The sequence below is a fragment of the Octodon degus genome, unplaced genomic scaffold (assembly GCF_000260255.1).
Source record: "Octodon degus isolate 3935 unplaced genomic scaffold, OctDeg1.0 scaffold00007, whole genome shotgun sequence".
Lineage (NCBI taxonomy): Eukaryota > Metazoa > Chordata > Mammalia > Rodentia > Octodontidae > Octodon > Octodon degus.
This window is the reverse complement of record NW_004524583.1, coordinates 25,214,730-25,231,185: the sequence shown is the minus strand read 5'-3', so window position 1 is coordinate 25,231,185 and position 16,456 is coordinate 25,214,730. Positions and strand designations below refer to the sequence as shown.

Below are 16,456 nucleotides of genomic sequence, written 5' to 3'. Positions count from 1 at the left end.
TAATAATACCTAAAACAAATCATATAGTTATAGCCAATAAATATTCACTCAACAGAGTGATTTTTTACCATTCAATGATAAAATTTGAAAGGAATAAAAGGGAAAAAATAGAGAATAAAAGAAAAGGAAAAAATTATAAGCAAGGCTGAAGGAAAGCGGTGATTATACAAGCTTCAGGAAACTGATAAGGAAGATGGGAAAGAAAGGAAGAAAGAAAACACCAAACCAAAGCAAAATAAAGATAAAAACAGTGTTCACACTCATAAAAAACCAAAAGCAATAAAAAGAAAAAATAAACAGGAGTAAAGGAATAAAAGAGAGATATCTTTGCAATTTCAAGCCCATGATTATCCTTTATCCTCCGAGATTCAGTTTTGTGGGAGTGTCCAACTCAGGGGTCGTCTCTGCGGCCACTGGTACACAGTGGAGGCCGACAGAGCGCAGATACATGCTGGATGATCCCAATAACCCTGCAGTAGGATCAGGGTAAAGGTGCTGATTCTGCTGCTTTCAACTCCATAGAAGTTCAGGCTGATCCTGGCTTCTGGTTTGGGGCTTCGGTGCTGAGCAGTTCAGCCTATAACCCTCTGGTTGTCTGCTGGCCTGACCTAGGTTCCCTGATCCTGTGGGTCTCTTGCAGTTATCCCTCACCCAGTCACTGTGGGACTTCAACACTGGGAACCCTGAGATGAACCCAAACCATGGCTGCTCTGAGTCCCAGGTTCACCTTAAAACAACTCCTAGCCAGGCACTCTCTCCAGGAAACACTGCTTGGACTGGAGTCACTCACCAGCTGTTGTGATGGATATTTACTGGATATAATTTGATTTGTTTTAGATTTTGTTACGTAGTTATAAAATCTTGTGCCAAGGGTTACAGGTAGCAGCAATCCTGTTCTGTCCCACTGATGTCTTTCTCTCTGGAAGCCTCTGGAGTCACCACCCTCACTGTGTCTCTGTCGATCCAACCCTTTTATCTCATCTCATGAGATAGGAGCTGGGAGCTTCCTCCTCCTCTCCCTTCATTGTGTCTGTCTCTCTCTTTCCTCTGTAGGCTCCAATTTTCCCTTCAGATGCTTCTTGTGTCCTGGGGATCTCCCTCCTTCTTTCTTTTCTCCCTCAAGTTGTTATTCCCTTGTCTGGATTCAAAATCTTGGAGAGGTTGATCTGTTGCTATTTACCGATCCACCATCTTCCTAGAAGTTAAAAAATGTGGTTTTTTAAAAATAAAAATATAGCTGTTTTCATTGTCCAAAATAGTATTAGAGTCATAGCTTTCTTTCTCATAAAATGGACTTGGCCTCATAATAAATACCTGCAAACTTGTTACTTGAAAGAATCACCTTTCTTTTTGCATCTGTACATATTTAACACAAATTTTATAAAATCAAGAACACAAAAACATTGCTCTATAATCTGCTTTTCACATGACTGAGCATATCATATTTGTGGCCCATCCTTAATATTCAATTTATTTCTAATTTTTAAGTATTACCAACAAAGCAAAAAACATATCAATGCATATTTATGTTTTTTCCTATTGACTTTTTTGTGTAATAATGGAGGGATTTCTAAGTCTACTTTTATCAGTTTTTGACATCTATTGCCAGATTGCCCTCTACACAGATTTTATACATGTCACCAGTGTTCATATCACCAATAGCTGTGTAAGTTCCAATTTCTTGCATGTCACCAACACTGGGTACAAGTGATTCTAAGAATCCGATTAGGAAAACCAGTATCTCATTTTGCCTTGTTATGTTCTTAATCTCCTCCTCTCTTTCTCAAAAACAAATAATCTTTCTCCCAATATATATATATATATATATATATATATATATATATATCCCTCTCCCTAAAGATTGCCTTTATCTTCTTTTAGTTTTTTTAGGATTACTACCCATAAAAGTTCCCTTTCTTCATATTAAATGTAGAAATGTGTTTGAAAGTACAATTATTGCTCAACCATTCTAAAATACCATTTCAGCTTTAGAAGCTGACTCAGATGCCACATGTTGTGCCCTTTGGCTTTGTGGTTTCTGTATCACTTGTTCCACGCCCATGACACTCTGAGGGGCAGAAGGAGGAGTCACATCCGCAAACTTCCAGGCTCAAGGCGATCATCTGCGGCAACCTGAACGTGGCTCACGGCCGAAGCTGTCAGAGCTCATTTTAGTGCTACTTTTGCATACATGGAGTCGCTCTTCAAACAACCACAGGGTTCAGTGCTATTAGCAATCTGTCTCTGTTGCCAGAGTCATAGCTTGGGAGTAAGAAAATATTATCCGTGCAAATATTTAATCAGAATGCTCTACATTGTTCTGCTTCATTAAAGAACAGTTTTCATTCAGCCTATTCTGTGGTAAAATGAAATACTCCAAATAAATATGCTTTCCACTTTCGTCAGTGTTTTTCTTCCACAATAGGGAAAACAGGGTTGTTAATAATAACCCTGTCTCACATCCATGCTCGGCCACCAGAACTGACGAGGTGGTAGGAAAGCAGTGTAACAGAGTGAGAGCAGAAGAGCGTGTGTACGTGCTTGTGTCCAGCACTAAACAGAAGTGCATTATTTCACTTGTGCCTCAAAGCAGGTACTCTGGATCAGCCACTCAACAGCCTCTGTGGAAGCCTTCCCATCCTGAAGATGTACTGGGCATTGGGCTAGGTAGACAGCGTGAAAGTCAAGGCCACTTCATGGCGCTCTATGGCAGCAGCCAGGACCCCTCTCCTAACGCCTCACGAGAGCCTTCCTGCACCCTTTTGCTTGGTTGCCACCCTCTCACTCTTGACTGAACCTCCGTGTTATCAGAGCCTGAAGAGTGAAGAGTCTGTTAACGACAAAGAAGGTGCTGGATATTGAAATCCACCATCTGGATAAATTATGTTGGTGCAGCAAATTGGCATAAATCCACAAACACAATGCTAGAGAGAAGTACTCATAAGTTATTTAATCACTGATTCTCTTGAGAGTATTGGAGGACCTGTCTTCCTGTGTCACATTGCCGTGACTGCTTTTAGAACATATCCATGCTTTTCTTCAAAGCAAATGCTTGAGGAACAGCATTGTCCAGCTGGTTTTGTCCAAGTCAGTAACTACCTGTTAATGTGTTCCTCTGAGTCGAAGAGGTTAACCTGCGAACAAAGTGTGATGCAAATCGTGCAACCTATTTGGTCATCTTAGGTAAAGGAAGTTCCGACACAGCCAGATTCCTTTCTCTTAAAAATATATTCTCCAGTATGCGTTATTATCTGTATGAACTGAGAAAATGACCGTTGTTATCTTTTCACATACATCTTATCTAAAGCCTGGTAGAATGAACGTCATGGAGTCCCCTTTTCAGAGTACCAAAAGCCTACACTGTCAATATCTTCAGGCAGGTGCATGAGGTCCATTATTTAATAACTCCAATGACAGTCGCAGCATGACAGTTACGTATTGGATTGTTTGAGAGTCTGTGGGAGTTAAATTGTATAGGTTTTCTTTTAAAATACACATATTAAAGGAAAGGTCTAATTTATTATTTTGGACCAAAAGAGTGTGTTTGGAATTGTAGATAAAAATATCAAACCTTCATCTTATATTTAAAAATAGACATTTTATTATATTAAGAAAAAAAATCTGACTCTATCTTGTTATTTCTTTATCACAAAGAAGAGAGAAGTGAAGTCTGCGTTTGAGCGGCTGCAGGACGTTGCGCAGTTGACGTACTCGGCAAGTTATTCCCTAAAGCACTCCATGTGATATGTAAATCTTTTGATCTTTCGCAGAACGCATGAATACTATAAAGAATAATGAGCACAAGCTTGGAAAACACAATATTGACTGTCAATGTAGTGCACTTAGCCACAATTATTATTTTCATGCTTTTGCAACATAACTGGAGGGGGTACTTCTGTGACTATGTTAAGAACACGCCTATCTCTGCTAAAGAAGATTTAATTTCATAAGAAAGACTTCTTTTGCCCTTTTCCCTTCCAGAAGTTATTCTTTCTTTCTATAAACCATTTTCTCAAGATAGAAAAAAAATCTTTGGGAAAAGGTAGAATTGACTAGAATTTAAAAAGAGAAGCCTTGACACCCCGTTGTTATTAATTACCATATGGTGGATAAAATAGCTGGGCTTTGGAAGTATCACTCTATGATACCCTGCAGAAAGAATATTTAAAACATGGTAAGCTGTTCTTTATAGAAATCTTTTTTTTTTTTTTTTAACTCAGTTTAGCAATTCTGAATGGAATGTTTTCTTCAAGTTTAGTTTGAGAATAATTTAATGGAAACTTCTTGACGGCTTTAGAAATTGACAATGCTGTTTGAACTTGCTAACAAACCCTAAGTTTTGTTACTTAACCATCAAAATTTTGGCAAAGTAGATAATGGGCTACTTGGTTGTAGCTGGTTGTTTATGACACGGTAGGACTTGGTTAGTCAATCCGATCTTAAAAGTGCAGCGCCACGAGGACAATGCCCCACTTCTAGAAGTGTTTCTCCGCAGGACTTTGCACAGATGGGAAGAAAAATGGGTCCCTGTGACAGGATCAGAGGGTTTGTGATGCTCGTGTCAGTGGCCACGTGACTCTGGGTAGCTGACTGCTTTGGTTCCAGCTTAGAACCCGGCATGCAGTGTGGCCCACCTAAGCAAGGCAGCCCAGCTCAGCTCAAGGCGGCACCAGGGTGTACACTTCCACACTCACAGAGTCTTCTTTGGGGTTCCTGGGGGGCGAGAACATCAGGGGCTTTCCCTAGGCAGAAGTTCCTCTGCCACCTTCTGGCTACTTGAATGTTGGTGTTTATTGTCACATGAGGCCAACTGGGAAAGTACTCCAGGGTTTGGTTTGGTTTTCTTAGAAAGAAAACTGAAATTAGGGATCAACGCTAAGTGAAAAGTGATTTCACTTCCAGAAGGGAAACACTGGAACCAGAATTTTTACCTTGAAGTGCTTGGCAGAGTATCACATAGTCAGGACCTGTAACTTGGCTTTCAAGTCTGTTTCTCCTTTCATCATTACTTTTGTTTTTAAAAAAAGAAAGAAAAACAAACCAGTATTACCATGATCTCTATGCTTGGAATGGGGGAAATTTTAGAATGAAGCACATCACCTTTGAGTTGGTTCTTGGACTTCCCTTTGTTGCCTTCGGCATTGACTGTGGCTCAGTTAGGCGCTGAGCACCTTGTCAGGCTGCCCAGGAAGGCTGGTGTAATTGCGCTGGAGCACTTCACGAAATAAAGGGCTCTGCTAAAGCTGATCTTAGCACATTCCACTGCAAACTATCGAACTGACACCTGTTAAACTGCTTACTGGTCTGAATAAACTTCATTGTGTCCGGTTGAAATGGCTTTCTCTTTGTTAAAAGTTTTATTTGTAAAGTCCTGTCATATTCCTGGTTTAAATTGGGTTGAAAAACTTGAACATTATCCAACAGTTGGAAAATAATGCCTGGAGGAGAGGATTATGTGTACCAGCTTCCACCATCAGGCTTATTAACCGAGCCAGTGGAGAAGCAACCCAGAATACAGCGGACATCTGATTACTCTGTCTCTGTGACCTGGAAGCCCAACAATCACTCCCCAGCAGCCTACGATAAACGCTCCCCCTTGAGCTACTGCTGCAATCCTGGACTTGCTTCCTAAGGTGGGGTGAGGGTGTCTATCAGAAACACAATCTACCTTCAAATCAGCACAAATGGTCACATTTCACACAGCTCCAGGGAAACACTGGAACCAGAATTTTTACCTTGAAGTGCTTGGCAGAGTATCCCATAGTCAGGACCTGTAACTTGGCCTTCAAGTCTGTTTCTCTCTTGGCTGTATCACTCTTAACACTGTTCCACGCCATGTGTGTAGGGCACTACATCTTTTTGTGGTGCCTGTCCTTGTGGAAGACTGTAAATCTTGAACCTGTTGCAGTTATCAAGGTCTTCATAAAACAACGTGACTGAGAGGACTTGGCCTGCTGCTTTTGGCTTAGGCATATTTTTAGCTAGATGCTACCATCGTATTTAAGGGATATGAATTCTGTCTGGGAACACATTCAGAACCTGTCCTCCTCTCGCTCTGTGAACAGACACAAACAGGACCCTTGGAGGACACTTCCCTTCTGAAGTGATGACCCCAGCAGCCCAGGGTTGTGGCTTCCTAGCACACCCTGTGTCTCCTGTGTTCTAGAACACTGTACCATTACTAGGCTGGCCCAGAAAGGTCAACACTTGACATCATGCCAAACACTTTCGGGTCACTCTCTCTTTTAGCTCACTTAGCTAATAATAGAACACTAACAATGCAAGGGTTGGTAAGATGCTCGTAATAAAAATATAATCTAGTAACTTTAAACACAGAGGAAGGGGTTAGTCCTCTTGACCAATGATTTTAAACATGGAGGATTATCTAGATCATGTGAAGAAACTTACAAAAAACATAGTTTTTCTGGTCACATGCAAGTTATTAAGTATCTCAGGGAGATGGTAGATGTTTGTCAGTCTAATGCCCTCCATGATTCCACTCAGCTCCAGGGCGTGGGAGCCCGGGATGTGGACAGTGGCTCAGACTACGGTAAGTACAAGCGAAGTGACCAATCCTCAGGCGTCTGATTCTTCTACTGGGCCTACCTGCCCTTGGCCTGACACCCTACATACTGTTAACGTGTAGCACACCGTGAAAATCAAACCAGAGGCCAATGCCACAGGACATCTGGTGAGGAACCACTGCAGAGACTGCCCTGCAGCTCCACCGGCCAAGCGAGCTCCGAGGGCTCCCGTGGCTGGCCCGAGCCTCTCGGCCCCACGTCCCTTTCTTCCAGCTGTGTCTTTTCTTCAAGATCTCAATAATGAGACTCATCAGCAAAACCCTTTTCCATCCTACTCTTTGGGTCCGTAAACACAAAGTTTTTGTTTCTAAATGTAAAAATGTAAATTTAAAAAACATTTTAAAATGCATTAAGCATAAAGAGTATTCAAATTAGTTTATCACATCCAAAATGTTTAACAAAGAAAATGGTCAGTGTATCATGTTGTTGTATGGGACCCAAATGCGAAGTAATATAGATTATTCAAATGAGAATCTAGTCATTTGAAGTAACATTTACTTCAAAAGCTCCATTCTTCATTTTGTAAAAAGTTTAAACATGTTTCACCAATGATTAGTTTGCCTATAAAAGATTCATTCAAAATAAATACATCTTGTGTGAGTTTCTCTTGTAACACATTAAGCCCTTCATTCTGTGTTGTATGCACTGACTGACAGTTTTAGTAATTCACTGGATCAGACTACACTTTATACACGTGCGGCAGATGTCTTGTCCTCCAGGCATTATGGCAATTGGCCTTGAAATGAAAACCTTTTTCTCGTAGGTGGGAGATGGGGCAGTGAGGAAAGAAGTCTGAAGACATTTGTGTGTGGGGGGAGTCTAATTGTGAAGATTCTAAAAAAATTTTTTTATTTACTGTATTGCCCAGGATTGTTCTTTCTTATTAATCATTTGCTAGGTACCAGAGATTGTTGGTTGGTAGAAACATGCATTTTAGTCAGTGTAGAATGACACATGTTCATGTTCTTAACTTATCTCTCACAGCCAAAAGTAGCTCTTTTAAGATCAAATCATGCATACAGTAGCTTAAGAAAACTGTTCAAGAGACACAGACAGCAGGTAAGTCCATGTACACGTTTTCTTATTCACAAACATCTTAATTTTTCTTTCATCTGATGACATACTAGATAAGAATGTTAGTGACAGAAACATAATAGTATCTTGCACTTCTAAAATGATACTCAATTTACTTTTTATATGACCCTCAAAGAGATTTTTATATCAAGATTAGCAAAAATCCCTGTTCTTTCTTCTCGAGTCGGGGCTCTTACTGATGTCTATCAACCTTTTATCTGCAAAGCCATCAGAACTGCTCCGTGCAATTCCTAGAGCAAACTTTTGTAGAGTAACGTCTTAGAAGCCTGAAGAACAACTCAAATCCCAAGCCAGCTTTCACTTACATTTCTGCACTCAAAGCATTCAGATGCCTGCACTGGCCTGGATTAATGTCATAATTACATCTTGAGGAAGAATGACATACGAACACATGCAGGGAAAGAGCGTGAAAAATGTTGTTATTAACATTCTCTCTTCCTCAGTCTAACTTTAGTGCTCATCTAAGCCCCAAAATACTTGTAAAAATGTAGTTTTGTTTGATCTAGCATGCTCATTCTGATTCTTCTAAGAACACTAAGAGTTTTTCTAAGTAGAACTCAGAAAGAAAAATTCTTTTGCAGAATTTCTTGGTCTAATAGCCACCGAAACCTCCTCCTCTTCTTCAACAAACATGTTGGGGCCAGCGAGGTAGCTCAGCGGACTAAAGCGCATGCTTAGGCAAGCTTAGGCAAGTGCAGGGACTTCGGTTCAATCCCTAGTACCACATGCCATACCAGACTCACCCTCAGCGTGGGCTGAGCTGGCCAGAGTTCAAGCATAATGGTGTGTGCCTGTAATCCCAGCGCTGGGGAGGCTGAAAGTTGGAGTATCACTATGAGAATGAGTTGCGTGGTGAGACCTTGCAACAACCAAATACATTAAAAAAAACATATTTATTCATTCCTTCAACATTGACTCACCCTGCTAGGCACTCAGTTCTGGAATAGACCAGACGTACTTAAACAATAATCTCAATCTTCAAAGAATTCACAGTTAAGAGAAACAGTAAAACATGTATAAATAATTTCTCTACAGTGAAATAAGATTTGAAAAAAGTGCAGAAGACAGCTGTGGCTCCAGGGAGTCTGTTGCCAGCTCTGCCTAGGGTGATCCATGCAGGACAGAAAAGAGGAGACTTGAGCGACTTCCACAGGTGCAGGACGTGGGTGGTGTCTCCATTAGGTAGGCTCTGGGACACAACTACCTAGAGCAAGACTGGGCAGGAAGCAGAGCAGTGCTGAGTGTAGGAAGGCGTGTGCACCCTGAACACAGTGAGGACTTGGAGGGACTGGAAGCTCTGGGTTCCCTCAAGGGCAATGGAGAGGGAATAAGGCCTCCTTGGTTGTCTGACTTGCAAGAATAGGGTAACTGCTATTGACTAAAGTGGACACAGGGGCGGGTGGTACAATCCAGGGATGCGTTTGGAAGTATACTCTCATCTCTGGGTTTCTGGGGCATCTGTGAGCCATCCAGCCAGAGGGCTGGTAATGTCTCCAGGCAGGCAGTGAGACAGATGAATCACCAGAGCAGGACAGGTTGCAAGAGGTCTAAGCGCTTAGAAGAGGTGTAGAACCTGCTGGGAGGTAGGGGAAGTAGCAACAGGGACCTTGGAGGAGGGGTGTGTCCAGTAGAGGGCCCGCGGGCCCGAGCTGCTCTGTGGTGCCCACGGGCTCCTGACCTTGCTCCAGTGCCTTTGGCAGCTGAGTCCTTGGGCCTAGCAGCTGCAGAAAATGTAAGTGTTAGGTTACAAGGGCCACATGTCTGGGATTTAGCTTCTTGGCTTGGGTGTCATAAAAACATCATCTATAGAGAATTGATAGGTGGATATGGCAGCACATACTCTGGGGAGCAGGGGTAGGAGGATCACAAGTTTGAGCACAGCCTAGGTAATGTACTGAGACTGTCTCAAAAAACAAGACAAAACAAACAAAAAATGCTAGGGATATAATGCAGTATGAAAATCCTATACCACATATCTTTCAATCCACGGAACCACAAAAAGGAAAAGTTGTAACTTCATACTTTTTATAAGTCCCTGCTTTAGCAAGACCCTAAAGCAGGGAATTGCCCTGGGGACCTGCAGGGCTGAGGCCCCTGGTAGCCCTTGGCAGTGTCTGCCGAGCTCCTGCTGGTGTGCCATCGGTGTGTGTCTGGGCGTCTCTGTGCAGGCATGGCCCCACGTCTGAAAGAAAGGGGACAATTAAAGTGTACTTTTATCAAGTCACTGAGATATTTAGGAAGATGAAAGTGCATCTATTGCATTTTTAAAATGCGTCACTGTCACACATGCCACATCACAAGCCCTTTTCGTATCAACAGGAATGCACTCTCGTAAACACATGCAGAGAAGCACATGCATTTGTATATATTACAATGTTTTTAGGAATCAACTTCTTTGGAAAATAGGTTTTCTTGTTTTGAAGGGCAGGCTATCAACAAACACTCTGGTTCACTGTAGTAACCAAACTAATGAAAACCCAGAGGCAGCCACTGGAAAATCAAAGAGGACCGTGAGCTTCTGCGTGCAAGCACGCGCTTGTGTGTTCATTTGTTTCATTTTTTTCTTTCTGTTTTTGATGACTCTAGTGCCACTTAAATCTGAATTTGAAGTCACTAGTAAAAAAGTGCATTTTCTTTTCTTTTTTTTATTCATTTTTATTTTGGGGGGTTACAAAAACTGGCTTTAATTTATCTGGAGCCATACAGAGCTACATGAAAACAGTTTGTGGGAGGGAGGCTGGTAGAGCCCGATGCAGGGTCGAGGGCCCTTAGAAGTTCTCCCGCAGGCCCAGGATGTGCTTCTGCTCCGTCTCACGGAACTCTGGTCTCTGCCCGTCCCCTTTACTCTCTGCGTACTCCTTGATGATATGCCTGCCAATTTTGATGGAGTTTCCGCACATGTTTAGGATCTGGTGAACTCTCTGGCGAATCCGGGGGACGTTGGCCTTGCAGATCTCCTCTGTGATGTAGCAGATGTGCTGGAGAACAAAGAGCCCTGTATCTAGGTGCCAGGGGTAGAACTCACCCTCCAGGTCGTTGTCTATGATCTCACCACGCCGGACTATGTCACGTTTTTCCCCTTCGGTCTTCTTGTCGGCCACCTGCATTGCACCCAGATATTTAAAATGCAGCTCCATGAATCTGTCAACCTTCTCACTGCCATTTTCAGTGAACTTATTCAGAAGCCAGATTCACTGCTGCCCTCTCGGGTTGCACAGGAGGGAAGCCAGGACTGAACAGACAAGCTCTTCACGCTCCTTCTCAGTAGTTCCCACTTTCTTGATCTTCCTAGGAGGTTTCATACAGAGAGGAAAGATGGTTCGGAAGCCGAGAATGTCAGCGAGCTTATGGCAACTGTCTGTGCCCTCTGGTCCAACCACGGCATGGTCCAACACTTTCAGGGCACTGCTCCGGGAAATCTTTCCCTGAGCGTGGGATTCATCAGTTGAAGGCCCTCGCCCTTTAGGAAGCACTCACAATTGGAACTGAGCATCAGGCACGAACAGTGGATCAGACAAATTCTCCATCATCTCCTGTTCTCAGCTTGCTAGGGTTGTGCCTTTTAGACACGGACACCTGCTGAAGAAGCGCACCGATCCCATCCAGCTCCCCAAGCAATTCCCGGTTTCCATCATTGTTGTCCTGGAGGAGGATGGCCGGCACTTCACTGCAATGCAGTCTTTTGGCATCAAAAGGCATCTTTGTCTTCAGCCTCTTCAGCAGCCACTGCAGGAGTCCCTGCTGGGCAGCCTCCGTACACGTCTCAGGCCGAAACTCAGCCATGTTTTCTACGATAGCCAGAGTGTTGTGGACACCATCCGCCTCCTCTCGCAGACTCATCCAGGCGCGCCAGGTTCTGCTCCAGCAGTGCTACCAGCTGTCCGTCCACCAGAGCGTTGGTGAGATCTTCTGCTCCCTCTTCGCTCTCATGGAGGGTGTCTATATCTGTTAACTGCTGAAGTAAGTCAACCACAGCCATGGACACATCTGTGTTATTGTGTCCCAGCAGCCAGAGAAGACGGCACGGTGTTCAGCTCAGCAGAAGGCGGTACAGGTCTGGCATAGCGGCCACCATGTTGCATCTCCTGAATGATGTCATTTAGGTCCAGCTCAGATTCTATGAACTTCTCTGGGTTGTCTGGGAATTTGATTTGCACTCTTGATTTTTGTATGACCTCTTTTCAAATGTGAGGATCATTTTCTTCACTGAGATTTCATCCAATGGTTCCTCATCTTCCTCTTCCTCTTCCTCTTCCTGTTCCTTTTTGCCTTCTCTGGCAATAATCTGGAGCAGCCTTTTTTGGTCGTCATCTGCTTCTTCAGCCACAGTCACTTCTTCCTAGTAGCAGCCCTGTTCTGAGGACCAGCTTGTTTCCGATATGTTTTCTGTTCCTCTTCCTCCTCCTCTTGGGTCACTTTGTGCCCAGGTCTGGCTGACAGCTTAGAAGTTCACCCACATCCGTGTTCCTGGCCCAGTCACTACTGGGCACCCTTGTTCCCTTCACTCACAACCAAACCACGGGCTGTTCAGCAGCAGTTCCAGCCACACTGCCAAAAAGTGCATTCTAAAACACAAAATACTGTCCCTGGTATTTGATCCTATTTCAGCTTAGCCAATAGTTACAAGGTTACTTAGAAATAATTACTTTAGGGCCTCCCAAATAGCTCAGCAGATTAAAGTGCCTGCAAGTGAGCCCCGAGCCTGCCTTGCTAGCTCGGACCCCCGGGCACGCTGAGATGGCAATTGAGACTGGGCGTGGTGGCGCGTGCCTGTAATCCCAGCTCTTGGGAGGCTGTAAACAGGTGGATCACTGAGTCTGATCTACTAGTGAGACCCTTAACACCCTGTAGGCCCTTCTCTAAAATATAAAATAAAATAAAATAAAATAAAGAAATAATTACTTTATTGTATTTTACTCAATTTGCAGTTTGAATAAACAAACTGGGGGAAAACTCGATGCTGGAAAGTTGAGAGTAAGAAAAATAAATTAGACATCATCATCAAGGTTATGAAGGAGGATATTCTGGATAAGTTCGTATTCTGCTTACTGAAACAACAATTTAAGGGAAAGAGAGATCATTGGTTAAAAACAGTTTTACTTTGACCTAATCTCATTTTTTTCTATGTATTTGAAAACTTCAGCCCATTTAACAACTGTATAAGGGTAAAAAATAATTTAACAATGAAACCACCTTTGACGGGATGGCCTGTAGAAGGGAGATCTGGGTGAACATTCCGGGGTGTTGGGATGGCTTTGTTCCACGTGGTCCCGTGGAGCCCATCTTGGTCTACCCCATCCTGTCTGCTCATGGGCTCCCCTGTGCTTGGCTTGTGCGCATGAGAGAGAGAGTACACTGAAGCAAGCAGACGTCTTACTTTTTGGTGGTTCCTGGAAGTGTTATCCCTTTGGTGAGAACCTAGTCAGTCCCCTTGACATATCTGCATGCAAAGGAAGTTGGCACTGTAGTCTGTAGGTGGGTGTTCACAGGTGCCACTTGAACCCCAGTGCCATGGAAGAAAGGCAGAGCAGATTCCCATGGGTGCCCAGGAGTTCTCTGATCTTTGCAAGATCCTCTAAGAAAAATGCTACACTGCTGAGTTTGGACTCTTGACTCCAACAACTGTTAACATGTACTAAAGATCCAACTGCAGAAAAAGAGAAACAGAGGGCAATCTATTCCAAATGGATACAATAATAACTTGTGTTATCTTTCTGCATTAAATAAACACATTTGAATAGGAGACGATGCATTAAAAGACAAAGGAAAGTCAGTTGATTTACCACGCCTCCACCCAAATGAAAATAAGGTCACCCTTGATTCTGAGAAGTTCATATAGGAAAGGGAAAGAATTCTAATTAGGATTAAGAACATTATCTCTCTCCAAATGTCTGCAAGCACGTAATATTGGGTCTGTCTATGGCTATACCTATAATTTTGCAGTATGATTTTTTTCTTTAAAGGAGTAGACAATTTGGTAAACTGATAACTAATTTAGATAAGGCTAATTGTGTTGGGTGAGGATGATTAGGAAAGTTATAGAGGAAACCTCAAGTGTGCTGTGCATGGGATACTCCTGGAAATGCGAATATTGTAGGAAGCTTCATCGGTCTCACAAAAGGGAGATGATTTCTGGAGGTGCGTGTGTTGCGCAAAATAGAAGAGGAGGAGCTGGGGAAGGGTGGAGGACTGACCCTGGTACACTCTGGACTCCCTTGGTAATCTCCTTCTGTGAAGGGTCCATGTGTACTTACGTGTGTGTGTGTGTGTGTGTGTGTGTGTGTGTGATCTAATTGTATCATCCGTCTTTACAATCACACTACGTTTTGCATGCAGATTACCAGCACAAATTTATCACTTCCTTCTTAGTGAAATACAAATAGCTCTGAGCAGTGAGTAAACCCCCTTGATATTAACTATACACACAGATTGCTACCCTAAAGTGTTGTGGGGCTTAATGTTCTTTCTTGTGGCATAGTTGCTATCATTAATCGGTTTTCAGAGGATGAATAAATATTTGTTTCCCATTTTAGATAAACAGAAGATTGAGATGGTTTATTTTAGGTGTTGACTTCACTGGATGAAGGGAAACCTAGTCAGCCAATGAAGCATGATCGCTCCTCTTTCTTGAGGAGATAGGTGTGTGGGTGACAGACCCCAAGGGGAGCTGCAGCCTCGCTTTGGGCAGACACCACCCGTTCAGTTCTGGGCCCAGGCGAACCCAAAGGCTGAGGGAAGGTGAATCCTCTCCTGCTCCTGGAGCTGGCACACCCTTCCTCTCATGTTCGAGGGCCTGAGAACTCCTTAGCATCCAGCTTTCGGAAACTCCAGGACTTGTGCCACAGTCAGACCCCTCATTTCTTGTACCTCCAGTCCCCCGTTGAGAGTCATGGTATAGACATCTTGGTTCTGAGGCCGCCTGATTTAGACAAACTCTATAATTGTGTGAACCAACTATCCTAATAGAATCTATCTATCATCTATCTATCTGTCTATCTATCTATCTACTTATTATCTATCTACTTATCTATCACATCATCTATTGTCAAATCCTCTTAACTCTCCCTGCACAATGTAGGGTAACATAGCTGTTTTGTTGATTATGAAGAACTCTGATTCATACCTTGTGCTGAGCTCCACAAGCACGCTGCTCCACACAGAATGCAGCCAGTGCTGTTGGGATAATTACATATCTTTATGTCAAGTAGTAGTCAAGAGGGAAGCTATGGTAACTGTCTCCTGAGCAGTCAAGCAAAAGATGCGCTTTACAAGCTGCAACAGAAATCCTTCCACTTCCAAAATGCATGTCAAGCCACCCCGTCAGCTTGTCGCTCCCTCTCTGCACGTACTGACCTATTTTCCATTTCTCTGTCACCCAGGAAGATGGCTCTTTCCAACTTCTCATGAGTTCCTGACTGGATTTGTTTACTGTTTGGAGATAAGAGGAAGAGGAACAAAGGCTGCCTGGCTTCGCCCGTCTTTCCACCTTCTATGTCAGGCAATAGCTGCTTCTCTCTATGGCTGCACCTCCCACTGGGTGACTCTTTTCTACTCTTTCACCTTTTACCATGTTCAATAATTTCATTTTGCTCTCCTTGTCTCTTTGGCTTAAAGGAAGGAGTAACGGTGTTCCACCATTACTAATGGCGCTACCATTACCAGCAGCTAGTGTCTGGGCACATCAGCATTTGTTGTTTAATACTGCGGTGCAGCCCACACCTCTCAGGAAAGCTTTCTTCACCTGAGCCACCCGAGGTAGGTTCTGCTAGGTTCTGCTTCTTGCCACAGTCGTAACCAGGAAGGCAATGGACGAGTCTGTGTTGATCTATAGTCAGCAGATTCCACGAAGTTATCCGTGCCCACTCTAATTTAGTTTCTTTGTTTCTCACTTGGATTCATCCCGAGTCCTTTTCCCTGGCACTGTGCCAGTGCTGTCCTGTCAAAGTCACCATGGACACTGGTTAAGGGGAATCTGGAGCTCGGTTCTCCTCTTCCCTGATGGTGGGGCTGCATGGCACAGAGCTGACCATTCCCCTTCTTGTGACGTCTTCTCTTTACTTGTCCTCCTGGATGTCACACCCCCTAAATGGACTGACACCTTCCTAGCCAATCAGCTTAGTCGCCTTGTCTGGATACTCCTGTGATGAAACCCAGGTTGCCATTACAAGACCTGCTTTTTATCCACATTTTCAGGGAATCTGGGAATCTCTCTTCAGCTCAGAAGGCCTCTGGCGCCACATCCAGGTACTTCCTAAACCGCGTGTTACCCCGCTTCTCCCTTCTTCTTTCTCCTTGTGACCTTGGAAATCATAGGTTGAAGATGCAGAAGTGAAAGAAATGGAAGGAAAGCCGCTCACCAATCAGAAACACCCATTTTGAACTTTATTCCCATGAGAAATTAACCACTGATGTTGAACTTTTATTCATTCTTGGCCTTGTTTATTAGAGCAGATAGTGTTACTTGAACATATTCACTCCCTAGTTCCCTGTCCCTTTTTTTTTTTGGTGGAGCCGGGGATTGAACTCAGGCCCTTGTGCTCGGCAGAGAAGCACTTATTCAACTGAGCCATCTCCCCAGCCCCTCCCTGTCCCTTTAGCACAAATGAGGAGGGCTTAGTCCTTGGGTCTCTTCTCCTATACTCTTTCTTTCATGAGCTTGCTCTGTCACAAGCCCAGATGGTTTAAATTTAGAGAGTTCAAAATGCCACATCTGTATCCATACGCCCCATTATTGTGGTTGCTCAGGCTAGAAACTATGAGAGAGAGAGAGACAGAGA

General features: G+C 43.5%; 1 long non-coding RNA gene and 1 pseudogene across 2 annotated transcripts in view; both read right to left on the bottom strand.

Annotated features, from left to right (window-relative positions):
- Positions 1-10,447: 10,447 nt before the first annotated feature.
- LOC101560924 lies at positions 10,448-14,570 on the bottom strand (annotated as a pseudogene).
- A 1,697-nt stretch (positions 14,571-16,267) lies between these two features.
- Positions 16,268-16,456, bottom strand: part of LOC111813314 — a 4,937-nt gene continuing 4,748 nt past the window's right edge. For both annotated transcript variants that reach the window (XR_002818613.1, XR_002818612.1), the window contains exon 3: positions 16,268-16,432. This is a non-coding gene — a long non-coding RNA (uncharacterized LOC111813314). The remainder of the gene's footprint in view (positions 16,433-16,456) is intronic.